The 18,549-nt window shown below is 41.5% G+C and overlaps 1 protein-coding gene across 5 annotated transcripts in view; it reads right to left on the reverse strand.

Annotated features, from left to right (window-relative positions):
* march8 (membrane-associated ring finger (C3HC4) 8) overlaps positions 1-18,549 on the reverse strand; it is a 78,451-nt gene that overhangs the window by 38,008 nt on the left and 21,894 nt on the right. The gene's annotated exons all lie outside the window — the stretch shown is intronic.

The following is an 18,549-nucleotide window of genomic DNA, read 5'->3' on the forward strand; positions in this document are numbered from 1 at the left end:
AAAGAGTCAGCCACCAAACCTCTTAGAAACCACTATCATTGTCCACCAATCAGAGATGCCGTTACTGGTGGCTACGCCAATCCCCGGCAGGCACTGAGGGACATGAGGTGGAGCAGAGATGACAGAGGGTAATTTATTACGCACATCCTCACAGCTGTATTCAAGGGCAAAGCTACAGCACAGCACAATCACTCAAATACTGAGCAATACAAGAGTCCACTGCAGGCCGAAGTCCACTAATAAAAACACCAATTAAAGCTTTTAATACAGCTATGATCCACTGACACTCAAGATGCATGTTAAAAAAAAAGAAAAAAAAAAGAGCAAGACTCCACCAGTTTCTGATGGATAGGAAAGCTAGATATGGAGAACAGAGATAAACTGTTATCCAGCATAATGTGTTAATTACAGTCATCTAAGGAGACTTAAACCAGCTAAACACATGTAAACACCCCCTGGCCTGCCACCTGCATCTGGCATGTACAGGCATGTGAAGAATCTCTTTAGCCCCATAAGACTCAGCTCTGGATTACTTATGGAGTATAAATTCATGCTGTGTGCAAATATTTCTTTTACCAAATGTTATAGTATCAATCTGCCTCAAGGGATGTTGATAAAAAACTTTGCCAAAGGAAACTTTTTTGACTTCATACCTTGGCTGCTGTACAACCTGTTCTGACAGTAGATTATCTATTATTTTTAAAAAATAATTCTATGTTATGTGTCTGGATGAAAAGCTGATGTTCTGTTTTTGATCCAAGTTTCTGTTGAACACTAACTTGAATATTCATTTGAAAGCATGTTTTCACATAATGCTCTGTGTTTCTAATCTAAAATGTGTCTTCAATCTCCTCAGGTGTATTGATTGTTAACTGATGAAACCCTCATCCCTGTGGGAGACTATATGCGTGTATCTGGCACATCTCAAGCAATGACAGAGATCTTTGATACCAAAAGCTATATATATAATAAATTGGATGCAAAGGAGGTAAGTGTGTGAGTATTCTGATATTTTTTTCATTGCATTGCTGTTTCAATGAGAATGAGGACACACTGAGGACAGATCAGGTCCTTTCCATTGGATAATGAGCTGAGCAGCACTTTACTTTCATTGAGGAACACTGCTTAAACAGCTTTAACTTCTAAATACAGTCTTACAGCAGGTTCACTGGCCTGGCTCATGGACTTTAGCCAAATAAAAACAACAAGAAAAGCACTGTCTTTACACTGGGTTGATCTGACTCTCTGTGGTGGAAAGTAACTAAGTGCATTTACACATTTACTTACTAAGTACTTAACTTGATTACTTCCTTTTTATGCTACTTCACACAGAAATATTGTACTGCACTAAGTTTATTTTAGGTGCTAGTTACTTTGCAGATTAAGATTTTATATATGTTACAAACTCACTTTTATAAAATTAAAAGACATTATAGATTTTTAAATATTTATACATAACATCCCATCAGCATGTAAAATAGTTCAACTGAGCTCTAAATTGAACAGCTCCAACACTGAACTCAATACATGAACATGTACATGAGCTGCTGGAAAGTGCTGCTATGGTTGAGTCACAGGCCAGAAAGTTTCTGATTCATGCATTAGCTCTACTGCTCCCTTTTTCCAAAATTTAAAATACCTTATGTATACCACTTATTAGATCTTATGTAAGGCAACATGATGCCAGCGACTGCATTAACAACAGAGTCAGTGGCCAATCGTAACTTAATTAATGTAAGCTGGAGTTAAAACACTCACTTTCATTATTACTGATGAAGAAACTGTATTCAGTGTGGGGTGGTCTTGTGTGTCAAGTGCCCATTCTGTTTAACAAGGTCAGTATCCAGCGGATCGCATCTGTGAATCCCAAATTTACACAAGCCTTTCACAAGTTCTCCACTAATACTGTTCTGGTATTTGATCATGCCATTTTCTCTTGCGTACTTCAACACTGAATGAACAGTCCTTATAAGCAAAATGAGAACCGATAGTCTGTAAATGAACAGTGTGAAATTGGATCCAGGCTACAGCTAAGTGATGAGGCAGCAACAGGCAAACAAAAGAGCCGCTGATTTCACAGAGTGAGGAGGTTTGTTACAACAAACTCCTGAATCCATTCAGAGTGACATGTTCACTAAAGGTGAAGATGATGCGACTAAATTACGGCACATCAACACGTCTCCGGTCTTGTCACTTCGGCAACACAAATGTTTGCACCTCAAGACAAATAAATATGGTTCAGCCATCAAGTCTCTTGGGGGGGCAGGACAAAGAAGAAAATACTGTCAAGCCGAGGTTAGAACAGACCATAACTGCAGATGATGCAGGTATAGCTTTCAGCTTGCTAACAGCCCCTTCACGTTAACAAAACATAATTAGCTGGTAATCTTTCAGCACAGCTTGACAACCCCACTGCAAGGCCTTCTCACGTAAAGCCTTGGAGTGGGGTTGTCAGTAGCCCCATTACCAAGAGGAAAAAGGTGGGTTATAGAAAGCAGCAGCTGGACTGATTATAGCGCCTGTTATAAAATATCAATCATAGCTAATGTAAAATATATAACAGCCTGATCGAGTTTGCGGCTGAAAAGCTGGGAAAGAGTCAGGGACCTGAGTGGAGAGGAGATGACAAATTGGAGTTGGATGGGTGGGTAAAGACAAGAATCTAAGGCAAACTGTGAAGGGACGGAGAGAGGCAGACAGAAGAAAGAGAGAACTCTGACAGTCTGATTTCTACTGAGGGAGAAACATGTCAGATATCCCACTAGGCGTGAAATTGAGCTGTAATAGCCTTTTCAGTTCATATTCAAATACAGTCATGCATACTGATAAGTACAACACTACAGCTTGTCTGCCTGCTGCACGTTTCAATCAAATCTACCGCAAATTAAGAGAAAGAGACAAGGGGGAGAGAGATGGAAATGAGGAGGGGGAGAGATGGTCCGTGAGAAAAATCAAAGACCAACTCTTCAGAAACAATTTCAAGTTACCTAAACAGGAATCCTTTGCTACTTATCTGCTGTAACTGTATTCACTTCTTTGATCTGGAGCTTTGCCTTTCATTTACATATCTGTGTGTAATGCAGTGGAGGATGGTTTCTGAGCCTTGTGTATTCATGCGACATAATCTTCAGACCAAAATACACAAGCGCAAACATTAAGTGGGCCGTCACTGCGGCAGCACGACCACGGCACAATAACATTGATTCACTGTCCCCAAAATAACAAGCGGCTGACTGTAGCACCTTTACTGATTTGTAACTCTCCCCAACCCCTACTGTCGTCTTGCCCCCCTATCTCTCCATCTCTTCGATGCTGACACACAAAGGGGCACATATCTATCTCGACCTGTGAAAGCTGACGGAGATTTTCGGAAAGGGGCTCCTGCTGTGAGCACACGTGACCATCAGCAGGGCCGTCAGGCGGAGGGGGGAACAAAGTTTACAGTGACCTCTTTCTGGGAGCCACATTTCCAAAGGTTATTTCTGGCCGATCTGCGAGGCTGGTGACAGGACTGTGGATCACTGTGTTTTTAAAATTCAATACAAATTTCAGCATGTGACATTAACACTGATGGCAATCACAACACTGAGCTGCTTATTTGCAAGTCCCAACAAAAAAACTGTCTTAAATATATCATTAAACAAAGCATAGGACTCCCTCCTCTGTTACTGTTCCTAAGGTTTCATCAGTTCCCCGAAGTTCACCTACCAAAAGACTGACAGAAAGCAAGAGCAACATCAAATAATACACCAAAAATAAATAAATAAAACCTATAAGCAAACTCTCACCAGCATGTACAATTTAATGCATGAAAAACAAGGTTGGACCCCCATCCAGACAAAGCAGGTAACTGCCCCACGACCCTAAACACTGAGGGAAACTAAAGGCTTCCGGTTCACTGCATTATAACAACATAATATGATTAATTGGAACAATTTAAAGTACAGTATTAACTAAGGAAGGTCATTTACTTTTGTTTTCATGTGTTGTAGATAGACCCTGAGTCAAAATTGTTTTATTTTACTCTTGTTTAATCTGGCAGTGATGCAAAACTAAAAACTATTCAGTGTTAAGATAAATAGTCTGAAGTGGGAATACAGTCACCTGAAGTTACAGTATTTTGTAATGCTCATGGACAAGGGATCCGAGTCTCTCACCACCTGGTTAAGCCTTAGACAAATCTGAGCTGCCATTTATACGTCAGCCATGTTTAATTTTATTCACTGGTGTCTCAACCAATCTGTCCACTCTGATGAAAATATGAACACAGTGTTCATCTCTGAGAGTGTAATCTGCAAACGTCAGTCGTGATGCCCAGTCTTTTCGCAGCCTCCTAGCGTTTTTCCCGGCGGCAGACTTCAGTACAGAGCAGAAAAAAAAGCTCTGTATCACAAATGAGTGTCTCTCTGTTACTGCACAGAGAAGAACAAACTGTACTGAGACAAAATATGGTGATAGACAGGGTCACAGTGTCTTTATCAGAGCAGCAGTTGTAGCACAATGCAGCAGAGTAGAGACGTGCATGTGACTGAACTGTAATATCTGTTAATGAAAACTAAATGAACAAAAACACAGTATTCACTAACGTATCTAATTAAAAGTCCACAGTGCAAGGCGAATTTGAGTCTAAGTACGCCTGAATAACATATTCAACTAACTATTCATAGTTAGAATCTAATAAACTGGCATGGCATTCAAAACTACAGGCATGTTTGGATCTCATTACAGTGTAATAAAAGTGTGTGTCACTGAGAAACACACAGGTGGTGTTGTAGAGAGGAGATGAGTGTGTTTATGTATGTTTGTTTAACAGGGACAAGATAGTACGAAGGAAAATAAATAAAGGAAAATAAATGCAACAGATATGATATGGCATATAGCTGAAGCTAGACCTTGGGGCCTGTTTGTAAAGTCCCACGAGGGGCAAGCATGAATGAGTGAGTACAAGTGAACAGCTTTCTGGATCACAAAGTGCTTCATACCAACAAAAAAATAGATAAAAATAATAAAAGGATAAAACACAAAAAGGCTAACACCATATGAGACTCCACTCATCCACTTGACCAGCTGTGGGAGACAAACTCTTCCCACTGAAAAGCTCAGGGAAGCGACTGCTCTTTATCAGAAGTGCCAAAGTTCACCAGACATATGTTTGCCAAACCAACCTGCAAATCTTTCTCTTGTTAAACCCCCCCCCCCCCCAAAAAAATGCTTGAAAACTCTCCCAATAAAGCATAAAATCTCACCTTTGTGGCTCTTGTCCAATTTAATTTTTGAATGTGTGTCTCCTTCACTTTGATTCTGGAGCATCAAGCTATAATGGAATCAGTACTTTAAATGCAGTGGGTGAGAACCTGTCATAGTGGGTGGGTCTTCCCCTCATTGGCTGACAGGGGCAGCAATGAGCCCATTACCCCCAGATTTATCCTTAAAAATTAGTGTATTTAATCATTATGTTGTGCTTTTAGAAGAGAGATGGTTTCAAGAATGAGGAAAAAGTAGTTCGTCTGGCAAATCTATGTATTTGGCATGTGTATCTGGTAATGTTTAGTAAAGCTCAGGGAAGCAGAGTCCCCTTTTTGATAAGAAGCATCCAGGACAATACCCACAGAGTGCTGTCTTATTCCCAGTTCTTTTTAATTCCACTAGTGGTCAAGGAAGACCATTTGTATTCAAAACACTGTCCATGAAGAATTTATCCTTTCTCTAGTGAAGGAGAAGCCCTCTCAGTTTACCCGCTCAGATTCATCCTGCTGCTTCGGGGATAAAACTGGAAACCTCCCTGTCACGAGCCTGCTTCTCTAACCTTTAGAGAAGCCTACAATGATTTCCTCACAGAGAGCAGAGATGCTGCCTCGTGTTTGTTATTTAATGTGCAATAACATCCACAGGCATACACACACATCACATTGAAGATAAGTGCTGACCAGCAGCTATACAGCTCTCTTTTAAATGTCTGCCAACATCTGGGTTTATCTGCCTTTGAAAGGACAAAGAACAAAAAAAAGCACCTGCAGCATTTATGGTGTGGACTTAAGCATTGAATATCAGTATCCACATCAGCACTTGGGGCTACTGATAACCTTCTAAATGAGATGAGTATTTCACAGTGCATTAGGGTCTATAGGGATCGCAGGATGACAGCAGAGGCTGACAACAGACATAGATCCTGCATTTCACACTTTCAGCAGGGTGCATGAATAAATCCGAAATGCTTCTCAAGTTGCATTAGAGTGCTAGTAAGTATGACGAGAATCTCACTCACTTAATTAAGCCTCCATGTGAGAGTGCGCTTGATGAGACGAGTCATCAAAAGCTATTGAGATGCAGACAGTGGCACGGAGCCACGGTGGCAGAGCTCATTGTGCTTTTTAACTCTTGACCTGACTGACCCGATGTCTCCGGCATCAGACAATTAGCCTGACCACGGGTTAGCTGAACAAAAACGGCTAAAACACCAGCATAGATATTCAAATTCAAAACTGAATGAGCACAAATGTAAATGTGTAGGGCTGCTATAAGCAGGGTGTGCTAATTTTTCTTACTGACAGAGGAGGAGTAATTACAATAGCTTGTCTGATTCCTTGGAAGGAAAATCAATGGGCAGGTTAAGCTCTGTCTCCTATGAGCATCAGCACCCTGATGAGGTCAATTAAGATTGCAATCATGTCGTTCTCAAATAAGGAGGTAGCATAAACAGTTTTAAGGCCAGATCTGCTTTATATTTTCCCAGACATGTTCAGCCCCTGCAGGAATGGAGGATTTTTCAAAGACTGCATGTATATGACTGATAAACTCCATCCAGTCATCTCTTCAAAAACTCTCTTTACATCTATCATCTGTGTTGAACTTTTACTATCCATGTGCATCATTGCAGGAATGACCTCAGTATATTATATAAAAAAAAAAAACTAAAATAAAAAGAAACACAAATGCATCCTCCTCCTCAGTACCCGCCTCGTTCCCTTTAGGCCACTAGCTATGACATCATCAATCATCACCTGCTGTTTAACAGATGGCGCCCCATTACTGACCCCAGACAGGTGGAGAAGTCTGCATTGCAAATATACTGACAAGGGTATTTCAAACACACACTCAGAATACAATAATATCCTCTTCAACCTTAGCTGAACTTTTACTTTTCCTGCCTTCAAAGATCTGATAGGGATTTCAGGGTTGTAAGCAGCTTCTATCCAGGATTCGAACTCTCAGTGGGGAGGGGCTCCTGGAGAGACAAACATGCCTGGGGTTACAAAGCTACCTCTCCTGCATCTAAACGTTCCATCCATGTCTTCACCAAAGAGCAGTGGGTCAAAAATGCATGAGAAGCCTCATGTATTGGCCCATGTTTTATGACAGTATGGAGGCACGATGGTGCTATAATTTTGAAGCTGAACCAATGTCCTTCTGAACCAGAAACCAGAATGTATCTTTTCACACAAAAGCAAACAATGAAGTATAAATAATTCCTGTAAGTCCTACCATCAGAGGACTGATTCTTCACAGGAGTGCTGTGTTGCCAATGAACAAGACTACAGTAAACAAAAACTCCTCAGACTGTTTCATTTCTTCCCAACTCAGCTTTGTTTGTAGCATTAGATGCTTTAATGTTCTGTGCACCAGTGGGATACAGCATGATTCCCTCCTCTACACTACGGCTACCTGAGGCAAGTAACCTTGGATTTTCACACCATCTTCCTCTCCCACCTCCATGCATTGATGTTGGATGAAGGATGGAGCAATGAATCTGTCCTCCACCCACCTATTCCAATCATCATTTTGAAGGTCCAGCTTCATTTGGCTCCCAGATAAACACGGTCCAGAGCAGCAGAAGCAATTTGCATTTAAAGGCTGTTCGTCTTACATGCTTCATGCCTGCAATTCACTGAAAGGCAAATTTGCATTCTGAATACCTGAATATGCTCAAACCCAAAATCTCAAAATTTCAGTCGCAAGGGGAACCCAGGGAGCTAAAATGTTTTGGACATAACTGCTGTAATTGCTTACAATTACAAAAAAAAATGACATGTTAGATTCAAGATCACAGAGTTAGTGGAGGGAACTGTGCACATTTAGGACAAAATCTCTTGAGACATCTCTCTACAGACATTAAGAACCCATCATACTGACTTGGAGGCAGGTTGCAATCTAGTTTAACCCAAAATGACAAGAGAGATTAAATAAATCTGAGTGCTGTGACACATCAAAAGGCACTTAGACATTCAAATCCACTTGCAAGGGTAGAGAGACAGAAGGCTACTCTCAGCTCTACTGCCCCCTGCTGACATGGTCCTGTACATACCCTAGGCTCAACTTCAAAACCAAAAAACTTGTCTTGGGCGTAAGGCTTTATTTCACAAGCCTGTTACTTCCTGTTAATTTCCACTCTTTGTTGAAAGTTTCTTGGAAAGAACTGATTTAGTATTGATGACAAAATGATACAAAGCTTGTAATGTTCAACTTTTCTTGGCTGTCAAATGTGTTAAATCAATTATGTGTTCATTACTGAGGTCATAGTTAAAGGTGTTTCCATTTTTTTGTCCTATTTACATACATGTGGGAAGCTGAATTTTAGAAACGCTTCTTCAATATAATGCAGCACCATCACTAACCGGCTTCAGTGCTAAAACATATAATTCAAGTAATACCTTTAAGACAACATCAACAAAAACATTCCAGGCATCTTAAAAGTAATTGTAATGAATGTAGCTGTAATGAATTGCATTAGATTGTACTGGTGTACCTAATAAAGCGGACACTGAGTGTGTATTCTTCATACGTTGATTTATATGCTTACCTTTAAAGATGCATATTGACTAGGCTATGACCTGCTGTTTGACTGACTAAGACCACATAACTTGTTCCACAAAACTAACAAGGAAATTATTAGGAATTAAGCAAGATAAGAGCAGGATGTACAGGACAAAGCAAAACAGTGCAATGCAATGACTAACGCAATGTTCAGGTGTTTCAACATACTTGTAAATGCAGTATTGGACTTTTCTGATGAGTCATGCTGACTTCTCCACAACATATATGAGATGTGACAGCATAACTCCTCACAGTGACCTCGGACTCAAGGTAGCAAGCCCCTCCCTTCATTCTCCTCTGCAATCGCAAACATCCCACACCACACATCCACCAACGCCTCAACCGTCTCAGTGGAAGCTTAATGTATCCTTTCACATCCGTCCACCTTGTTATCAGGTTCAACACCTCCGTTGCGATGCTTGATCAACGGGAGACAAGGTGCTGGTTGCACATGCTAACTAGCCTGCCGCTTGTTAACATGTTTGCCCCATTTCGTGTTCATATGGATGAAGCTCCGACGGTATCGCACAGGACCGTTCTGTGCCACATGACACGGCTGTGAGGGGCTCACAGTGAGGCAGCAGCAAGCTGTTGTGACTTGCTTCAGATCATTTTATGACACTACAAGAGAGAAAGATTATGGTGAAACGGATGAGCGGCACATCATGGCATGAAACAAAACAAAACCAGATCTGAAACCACAATGCTGTGTTTACATGACATGCATTCTGATTGGCTCCTACTCTCCCCCTGGAGGGTTGTTTCAACTGTTACAGCAACAATGTCACACTCCAAAAATGCTGTACTCCATGACCGCTGCTGCTCACATTAAGCAGAGGGAGAAGCAGAGCTGAGGCTTTCATGCTGGGTTGAATGAGCTAGCTCCCCAGGACCTAGAGGTTGTCTCTGTGAAAGAAAACTGCACAGAATATCAAACCGTAACTATTAGGCCTCACATTCTCCGAAATGATCCACTTCACCTCGGGTTAGGAGGAGAGAGACAGAGAGAAAGATGGAGGAAGGTGTGCAGAGGAGTAGACTGCATTTTACAGCCAGTCTTTTGAAGTGATGAGCATGAAGTTAAAATCCCATCGCTCCCAGCTGGCCCACACTCCAACATTTACTTTTTCTCCATTTCGATCTCCCACTGCTACCCATCTGAGACATCTTCTGTTATTCCCCATCCCCCTCTGCATCTTCTCTCTTTCTACATTTCATCTTCATCTACATTTTCCACCATCTCTCCATTTATTTAAACCCCCACCTTCCAATCATTGCTCCAATCTCACTCCACCTTGTCAATAATTTCCTAGTCAGCTCTGTGCCTGTGTACCAACAGTTTTAAGGAAATACCATCAGTAAAGAGTTCCGTTACCACATGAAATGGGAATGAAATCAACTCTCAAAGAGGGAGCAGATGGTGATACTTTCCTGATGACATCTCTTGGCTTTTACAGCAATTCTCCGCTGCTTGTTCCACCTCTCCTTCTTTCATCATACTCGAGGACTTACAACAAGTTCAACAACCTTTCCTTAAAGTTTAGAGTTTCATGAGCTGTTTCCTCCTTTATCTCAGCCCTTAGTCAACAGTGTTTCATAGTCAAGTCACTGGCAACTGCCTACACACACACACGCACACACAGGAATGACTATTCATGCTAAAACTTACGCCGACCAGGGACTACTCTGTTCTAACCTCAAAAACAAAAAATTCATTATTCCCATTTCATAGTAAATTATTAAGCGGTGATTAAATATTAAATATAAATTAAATATATCCTCTCAGATAAGCATGCTTTTGTTGCACATTTCAGAGACATTAGAATCTATTTGGAGTTGTGAAGGATCCCAGGGAGATAAGACATCAACCCGCTAATAACAAAGATATCAAATGCCTTCAGGAAAAGAACAGTGAAAACATTTTTATGGAAACAGCATCTTTTATATTCTCCTAAATCGTACAAAAGTGCCCCTTTTTGCAGCTAGAGTTTCAGCTGTTTGTTCAGCAGAGTCATCCAGCTCCCTGGGAGATCGGCAGCGGTCTATATGTTTTGTATTCAGTCGGAGTGCTTCGAGTGGTCAACAGGAGCAACGCATCAGATCCTCTTCCACCAGCCACTAATACATCATTGTCCTTGCTCGGTTATGTGTCATCACATCTTTGTCTTTCATAGCATAGTAGTTTCAGCTTTCAGTCATGTGGATAGTTGCGGATGTTTCTATGGTTATGCATGTGAGTTAGATGACACACACACACACACATACTCACACGCTGTGAACATGGCACAGGTTAGCTGCAGATCCAAGAAAAAAACTTCTTCCCTTGCTGAGATCTGCACACGCTTCGTTGTGTTAGTGTGTGCAGCCTGAAACTCTGGTCTGTGCATCAACAACTTTGGATAACTATCATCTCTGTCGAATCATACAAATATTGAAATAAGTAAATGCACTGAAAACCAAAGACAAGTTTGAAGTGTGCACTCGATAGGAGTCTAATGTCAGTGTCTGCCCACACTGTCGGTCATCACAGCTGAGTGCACATGAGGATGTTGCTCAACACTCTCTGGTTTAACAAATTCATAATGCGATGGTGACTTTACAGGGAAGAGATGAATATGTTCATCTTTCCAAGAAACTGAGCAACTGCAACCCTGGACTCAACTTGTTTGGTAGACTGTTAACACTGAAACAAACAATGGCCACATATGCAAGTGTGTACAAGGCATTCCTGCAACATTAGTGCTAATATAAGCAGTGTGTGTGCTTCTCTGTGCGTGTGCCAAAAAAGCAAATGTAGTCAATTTGAGTTTGTTAACCTTAAACTGGATAATGGTAGTTTAGAGAGGGGGCGTGTTCCTTGAAAATTTATAAAAGGAGTCCGTGTGGTACCAATGAAAAAGATAAAAGTAACACTGGTCTAGGTAGTAGCTCAACAAAGTCCTCGGGAGGTGGTTTCCATGGTTATGACTCATTCCCTTTGCCCGATTGTCCACCATGCTCGTCTTGTCTCAGCGGCCTGAGATTTTCATGTTTCACACACAGCGCCATTATAATCTATTCTCAAGCCTGAGAGAGGCCACAACCCCAAAAGAGAATGGGGGGGAAGAAAAAAAAAACTTGCATTCCTACATACGAGCATTCAAAAGACACAGTCTGATTGCTGTCACCCCTGGCAGCGTGACCTAAGGCAGCGGATGATGGAGCAGCCACCAGCCTCCTTGGGCATGTGTGTCAGGTGCCGTGGGTTCAAATAAACACATCAATCAAAAGGAGGGAGGATTGACGGCAAGTATCCACACCTCCTGCTCCTACAAATAGGCTTCACCTCAATTTCACAGAGAAGACATTTTTCTGATTCAGGCTGATCTCAAGACTTGAGATCTGCGACACAGGATGCCGGTGTAGATGGCGGATGGTATCGGTCCTCAGAGAGCCCACTATCTGAATGCTCACTGTAGTAGCAAAGTGGGAAACCCACAGAGCTCCTGGCACATACATGATTTGACAGCCCTGACAGAAGCAAAGCTGAAGCGTGTCTGTGGTGAACAGCAGACAATGTTTCTCCACATTCTGCCTCTGTTGCTTCTCTCCTGCCAATAGTACGCTTATTCAGTCTTTGCTCTGTTTCTACGGCAACAACATGCTCCTCTCTCACTCTCGCTTCCTTCATGATGTTTACAACAGACCGTAATTGTGCTCTCTTTCACCTTATCTTTTTATTCTCACACCTGGCCCCTCTCTCTGTGCTTGTTCAGTGCACTCTACCTGCACTCAATTTCTCCTCTTGGTAGACGGAGGTGAATGTCAATGCCAGGCCGCAGTCCTCTGCTGTCTGCAGTGCTCAGTGAAAGCCTCATCAGGAGACCAGGTACCAGTGCATTCATGCAGCTGAGCCATCCACAGGCTGAGGAGGGATAACATGAGCACTGTGAACACAATTTCATGGGTTCAAGAGTGTCTCATGACCCATGTTACATGTCACCATGACTCTTGCTGCCTATCATCTGTATCGGTTACTCTCTTGTCTTGAACCCGTCCAGTAGTCCATGAATGGAACGATTAAGGGGCAATATTTCTAATTCTAAATCTACACCTGTGATAGCCACTGATTTACATAAAAACCACCAGTGTATGTAAAAAAAACAAACAAAACAAAACAAAAACAAAAACAAACCCCCCCCCAAAGAAATACAAATAATAAATAAATAAAATATTCACCTGGGCCTAAAGGTAAAGGAAGGACCTGGAGATTCAGGAGATTTTATCTCCCTAGACAAGCCTTACACTGGCTGTATGTCTGCTGAAGATGGACTGCAAGATTTTAAAACGTGCTCTGGGTTTCGAGCTGCAGACATTTCCAAGCAACAAACATCTGGTATTTTACTCTGCCTATGGGAGCTGGTTGTGGATGCCGTCTTCCTTTTCAGCATAACAAGGACAGAATCTCCCCCCCTAGTAAAGCATATTAGGTAAAAGGTAGCAGATTTTCCCATTAGTTAAATTCTCTCAGTCTACAATGGGCTCTCATCTTTGATTTAGAAACAAAGTTGATGGATTTTTTTACTGATCTGTCCACCGTTTGATTCAAAGAAGCATTTTTCAAAGAAAGATGATGTGGCACGAAAGCTAATTTTGGCTCTCCTATGACAATGTTACACAACTGATCTCACGAGGTTATAATATTTAGTTCCTAATTGACATAGCTGACAATCAGGGCCGCACAGGTGGGCAACAAATATCCCAGAGGATCAGAATTAGGAGGGAAAAGACATTCATCCTTCATAACTGGTTAGATTTAAATGATGTATTATTAACATATACACTACACACAGGTATTTGTTGTGAGGAATGGCCCCAATTCTGATCCAGATCATCTGCGAATACCATAGTCTCAGCTGATAATTTCTCATATCACAGAGCTGGTCTGTGGACACTTAAAAAGGAAGTGCAAGTGGGTTTTGAAGTTTTCATTTTATGAAACAGCATAACCAATCAAAATGTCACTAAATTAAAAACACTCACCAAAAGCACAGAATATCCTAAAAATTAGGCAAAAATATTTATTACTCTTTATTGATTTGCTTTCTCCCATGGAAGGAAGGGAAACAACAGAGCAGTGTTTTTGCTTTAGTGACCGGTGAAAACTTGACCAAAGCAGCTCTTAAACTCCATCACTCTAAACACTGTTTGTTCAAATATTACAAATGGCTGTTGGACTGCTTTCATTTTCCATTTTAAAATAGTTGCACACTGCACAGACTTTATCTGTGCCTTAGCTTTACAAAAGGTTAGCCCTGCAGACACAGGTTGTGGATAATGTCCACCTACACTATTAGTAGGTTGTAGCTTACACAGACACACTGCAATGTGGTAATGTAATCTGAGGACTTGAATTATATCGGGCTAAATTTAACTTATATCTTCAAATTGAAATATGTCTAGATCAAGTCTTACTCTAGTCTGTCAGACTGACTCTGGACAATTACAGCCTCCATTCTTTAGCTCTTCTGTCTACAGTATAATCAGCTGGAGTAAATCGGCCCTGTTTGGTTCCATCCTGAGAAAAAGTCCTCAAAGGTAATGATTGTTTACTCCACTGTGCCATTTTAGGCTCTCAGTGCAGTGGTGCAAGGTCACAGTGAAGCCATTCTGGTCATAGAAAAAAACAGAGAAAAAACTGAGACAGAAGCTGCTTTGTCACTGTTTTACACATGTTAAGGAATAATCCTCCTTTATTACAACTTGGGTCTCATTTTAATTGTTTTAGTCATCAGTCCTATCAGTAATAATAAGACTGTACTCATCACATTAATTGCTGAGATCAGGGAACAATAGGACATCACAAGACAGAAGACAGACGGGGCCAGTTAGAATGGTAAAGATGCACAATCAAACATCAACCAACTCTCTACTTCAAATCTGAAGTAGAGAGTTGAAATCTGTAGGAGGTATGCCACTTCCTACGGGAGTACATTCAAACCATTCTCCGGTGCAGTATAGGATTTTAACAAACATTCTTGGTTGCGCCTTTTGCTGGTTTGTCTGACTGATGGCTGTAGCAGCTTTTCATAACAAAAGAATACACTAGCACTGGTTGACTGAGGTACTTATCCCACTATGTGTGCACTACAGGTCATGGCAGCAGAGCTACAGTATAGGCAGTCACAGGGTTTTACACAGACGAGTGAAAAAGTGTGCGATTGAGTAAACATCTGCAGCTGCTGGGCATCTGCCTCCCCAGACAGCCAGACAGCAACAAATACGAGTTCACAGTGTGGACACAATGGTGAATCCATAGGCGGAGAGATTAACTTCACTAATCTGCCACTGGATAACACCATGCGATGATGATGGAGGAGGATGAAAGAGAGTAGGTGGTGAGAGGAGGGAGAGGAGGATGTTGGAGGAAGATGGATCAAGACATTGAGAGAAGTCGGGGCACAAAAAAAAAAAAAAAAAAAAAAAAAAGATGCAGCCTTATGGTAAAAGACTCCGGCGTGTTTGTGCCTACAGGACTTCATGAAATAATCTTCCCGTCCAAATGACAGACAACTGGGAATCTCACAATCGTATCTTAGTGGGACAAGCGAACATCTGACTGCCCACTATCTTTCACTGAATGCACAAGAGACTTATTATACTGGCCAGCACAATAGAATATGACAGAGCTATGAGTCCTATCAGCTTTTCATTATACAACTGGGGTGTGTAGCTCCATATGAAGAGCGTACATCAGGCACGCTTTGTGCGTCTGGCTGGCAGTGGCGGAATGTTAGGGGCCATGTTAGTCACAAGAGTCAAGTCAGCATGTCACAAGCAATTAAATGGCATCCTCAGACACCCTGCGGAGACACCTTCCAGTGAACAGAAGAGCGACAGAACACTCTGGATGGAGAACAGAGCGCAGACTGAGGCGGCAGCGTCTGAAAGAGGAGAGCGGACCGGCAGATGAAGCCTTTCATGTGGTGATTTCATGTCTCCCCCCTGAGAATAACGTCATCTCTGTCTGTCCGCATGACTGTTTCCTCTGGCTCTTCACTGGTGTCTCTGTGCACTTTAACCACAGTCATTCTTATAACAAAGATATTCAAAATCTGTGCAGTGTACCTTGGTATCTCTGGTGCAAAAATTAAATTGGTTCCCTTAAATATATTCTGGCAAAATTGGTGGCTTTCACAGCTGAGAGCTTTTCTGAGTTCAGGCGCACTTTCAGTTCCTGCGGTGTGTGACAGGCAGAACAAATTTCCATAGGTTATAGGGTTAATAGCTGTAAATCTGTCGAATTAAGTTATACAACAGCCCATATACTATGCAAATCATGAGATTATCATTTGAAAATGTCTTTTTCCTAAGAGAACATTGACATGCAGCTTCACATATAGATATATTTACTTGCTGAGTCTTACAGTGAAGTGTTAATTTTGAGCTGCGAAAGTGTTTATATATGAGTGTGTGGGTGGAGATAGTGGAAGAAGATGGGGCAGGGGTTAATTAGAAGATATTGTCTCTTCTGAATGTCTCTCTCTGCTAATAGCTGCTCCTCTGAAACCAACAGCTAATATACACACATAGAAGAACACGCCTCCTCACACTGCAGACAAAGCAAATCCTCTTTCCTTTCTGTATCATACAACATTATGCCATGTCTGCTAGCACACAGAGTAGCTACTGGGACTGTAATTATTTCCTGCCATTCCTCTCAAAGTCTATTTTCTACTGCTATGGGTCAACTGTAATTGCATATATAATTCTTAATATAGCACAGAGTGTCACAGCTATCAAAAGAAAGTAAAAGAACCCATGGAGCCATCACAGGGGCTAATGAAATGAAATCTTTAACAAAGTGAAGCAAAGTCCTTTCTCACAGCAGTCAAGGCCCTCAAAAGCCCGGGCTATCGTGTCCACATTCAATTATGTTTTTTAGCACTTCAACCTCAAGTGGCTCAGCGCAGTCCGGTCCTCCGGGAGACCTGAGCTAACAACACCGGCTGCTGGCATGTATGTGTGTGTATGTGTTTGTGTTTGTACCTGCAACCTGAGCATTTGCAGAAAGCGAGACTGAGATAGTGAGACGGAGAGGGACAAGAGGCAGAAAAATAACAGCAGCAGCTTTACAGACTGGAGTAAACCCGCTGTGGGTAGTGAATCGTGCAAGTTGGTCCCGAAAACATGAGTTGATTAATCAAATAGTCAGGCATTTAAGTCATTTATCAAGCAAATATGCCAAACATTTGGTGGTTTCAGCTTCTCAAATATGAGAATATGCTGCTTTTCTCTGTCTATAATTGTAAATTAAATTTCTTTGGGTTTTGGGCTTTGTCAAAAAAAAAAACAAGGAATGTGCAGATGTAACTTTGGAGTTTGGGAACTTGTGATGGCCATTTTCACAGTTTTGACATTAAATGGACCAAAACATTAATCAAAATCATAATCGATCTCTTAAGTACTTATGAAATCCATCAAATCAACCCAGTTACAGCCCTACTGCTTACTACCAGTACACAGAGGCAACAGAGAAAAACATTCACCCCTAAAATGGGATTTTACAGGGTTTGTGATATCTTTCTGAATTCCATGAGTGGCATATGTAAATTAGGTTAGTTTGCTGACACACAACATTCATACATTTATAAACACTGCAGCCAGAAAAGAGAGAATCCCACTCCGTTTATGTGTTATCTTGTTTCTCCAGCCTCTGCTTCACAGACAAGCCCTGGCACCTGTTTGGCCTCAGAACATCTACACCAGGATGAACGTGGTGGTGGCGGAGCATAAGCTTGTGTACATGTGTTTATATGTAATGTATGTGAGAGAAAATATGTGCATATGTCTAGATTTGTGTATCCTGAATATAAACTGGATTAACACACGTACAGTATAGGCATGCATACTGTGTGTGTGTGTCTGTGTTTCTGTGTTTCTGTGTTTCTGTGTGTGTGTGTGTGTGTGTCTGTCTGTCTGTCTGTCTGTCAGAGGGAGATAATTTGTGCATGTATGTGCATCCGATTTTCCTGATAATTCAGCATTTTATGCTTAGTTTACTCAGCTCCAAGGCTTTCATGGTATTTCCATTTGCAAGCCCCTGGGCACCGCAATCTGGAGGGGACTGATTTGGACAGTTTAGATCCACCAAATGTTTGGGAAATGTTTCCCTGCCTTAAGGCTGAGAAATGTATTTCCAAAATGTATTTTTTTTAAAAACACATTTGTAGAAGTTTATCAAAGAGTATTCAGACAATATTTTAAAGGAGTGCTGGGTGTAAACAGGCCACTATCTGCCATTTCAGCCAAAATGCTTCAAGTACACCAAAAGTGCAAAGAACACTCTTTCAAGTGTTGAACAAATAGTATGAAATTCAAGAAACAAAAACAATGTCCCTACACTAGAAGTGCCTCATTAAATCAGCAAACACAGACACATTAAACGGCCCCTGTCTAGCCTGGAGGCTTTGTTGAAAGTTTTTGCTGTGGTGGTCAGTGTTTGATCTTGGTCTCTGCAAAGCCCAGCGATGCTCCATCAGAGCCCAGGAGCTTTGTGGTAGCGGCTGTTATAAAACCACTAAACATCAGAGCAGAGACAGGGACTCTTCTCTGTCCTCGACTCCAACACACACTTATTTAAGGACAAAGCTTCCAGCAACCTGTGCTTACATAAAACAAAAATAAAAAATATATTCAGCATGAAAAGGGTGGGTATCGATTGTTCAGTGTGTGCGCAGTCACACAGATATACTGCTA

The sequence above is a fragment of the Toxotes jaculatrix genome, chromosome 11 (assembly GCF_017976425.1).
Source record: "Toxotes jaculatrix isolate fToxJac2 chromosome 11, fToxJac2.pri, whole genome shotgun sequence".
NCBI lineage: Eukaryota > Metazoa > Chordata > Actinopteri > Toxotidae > Toxotes > Toxotes jaculatrix.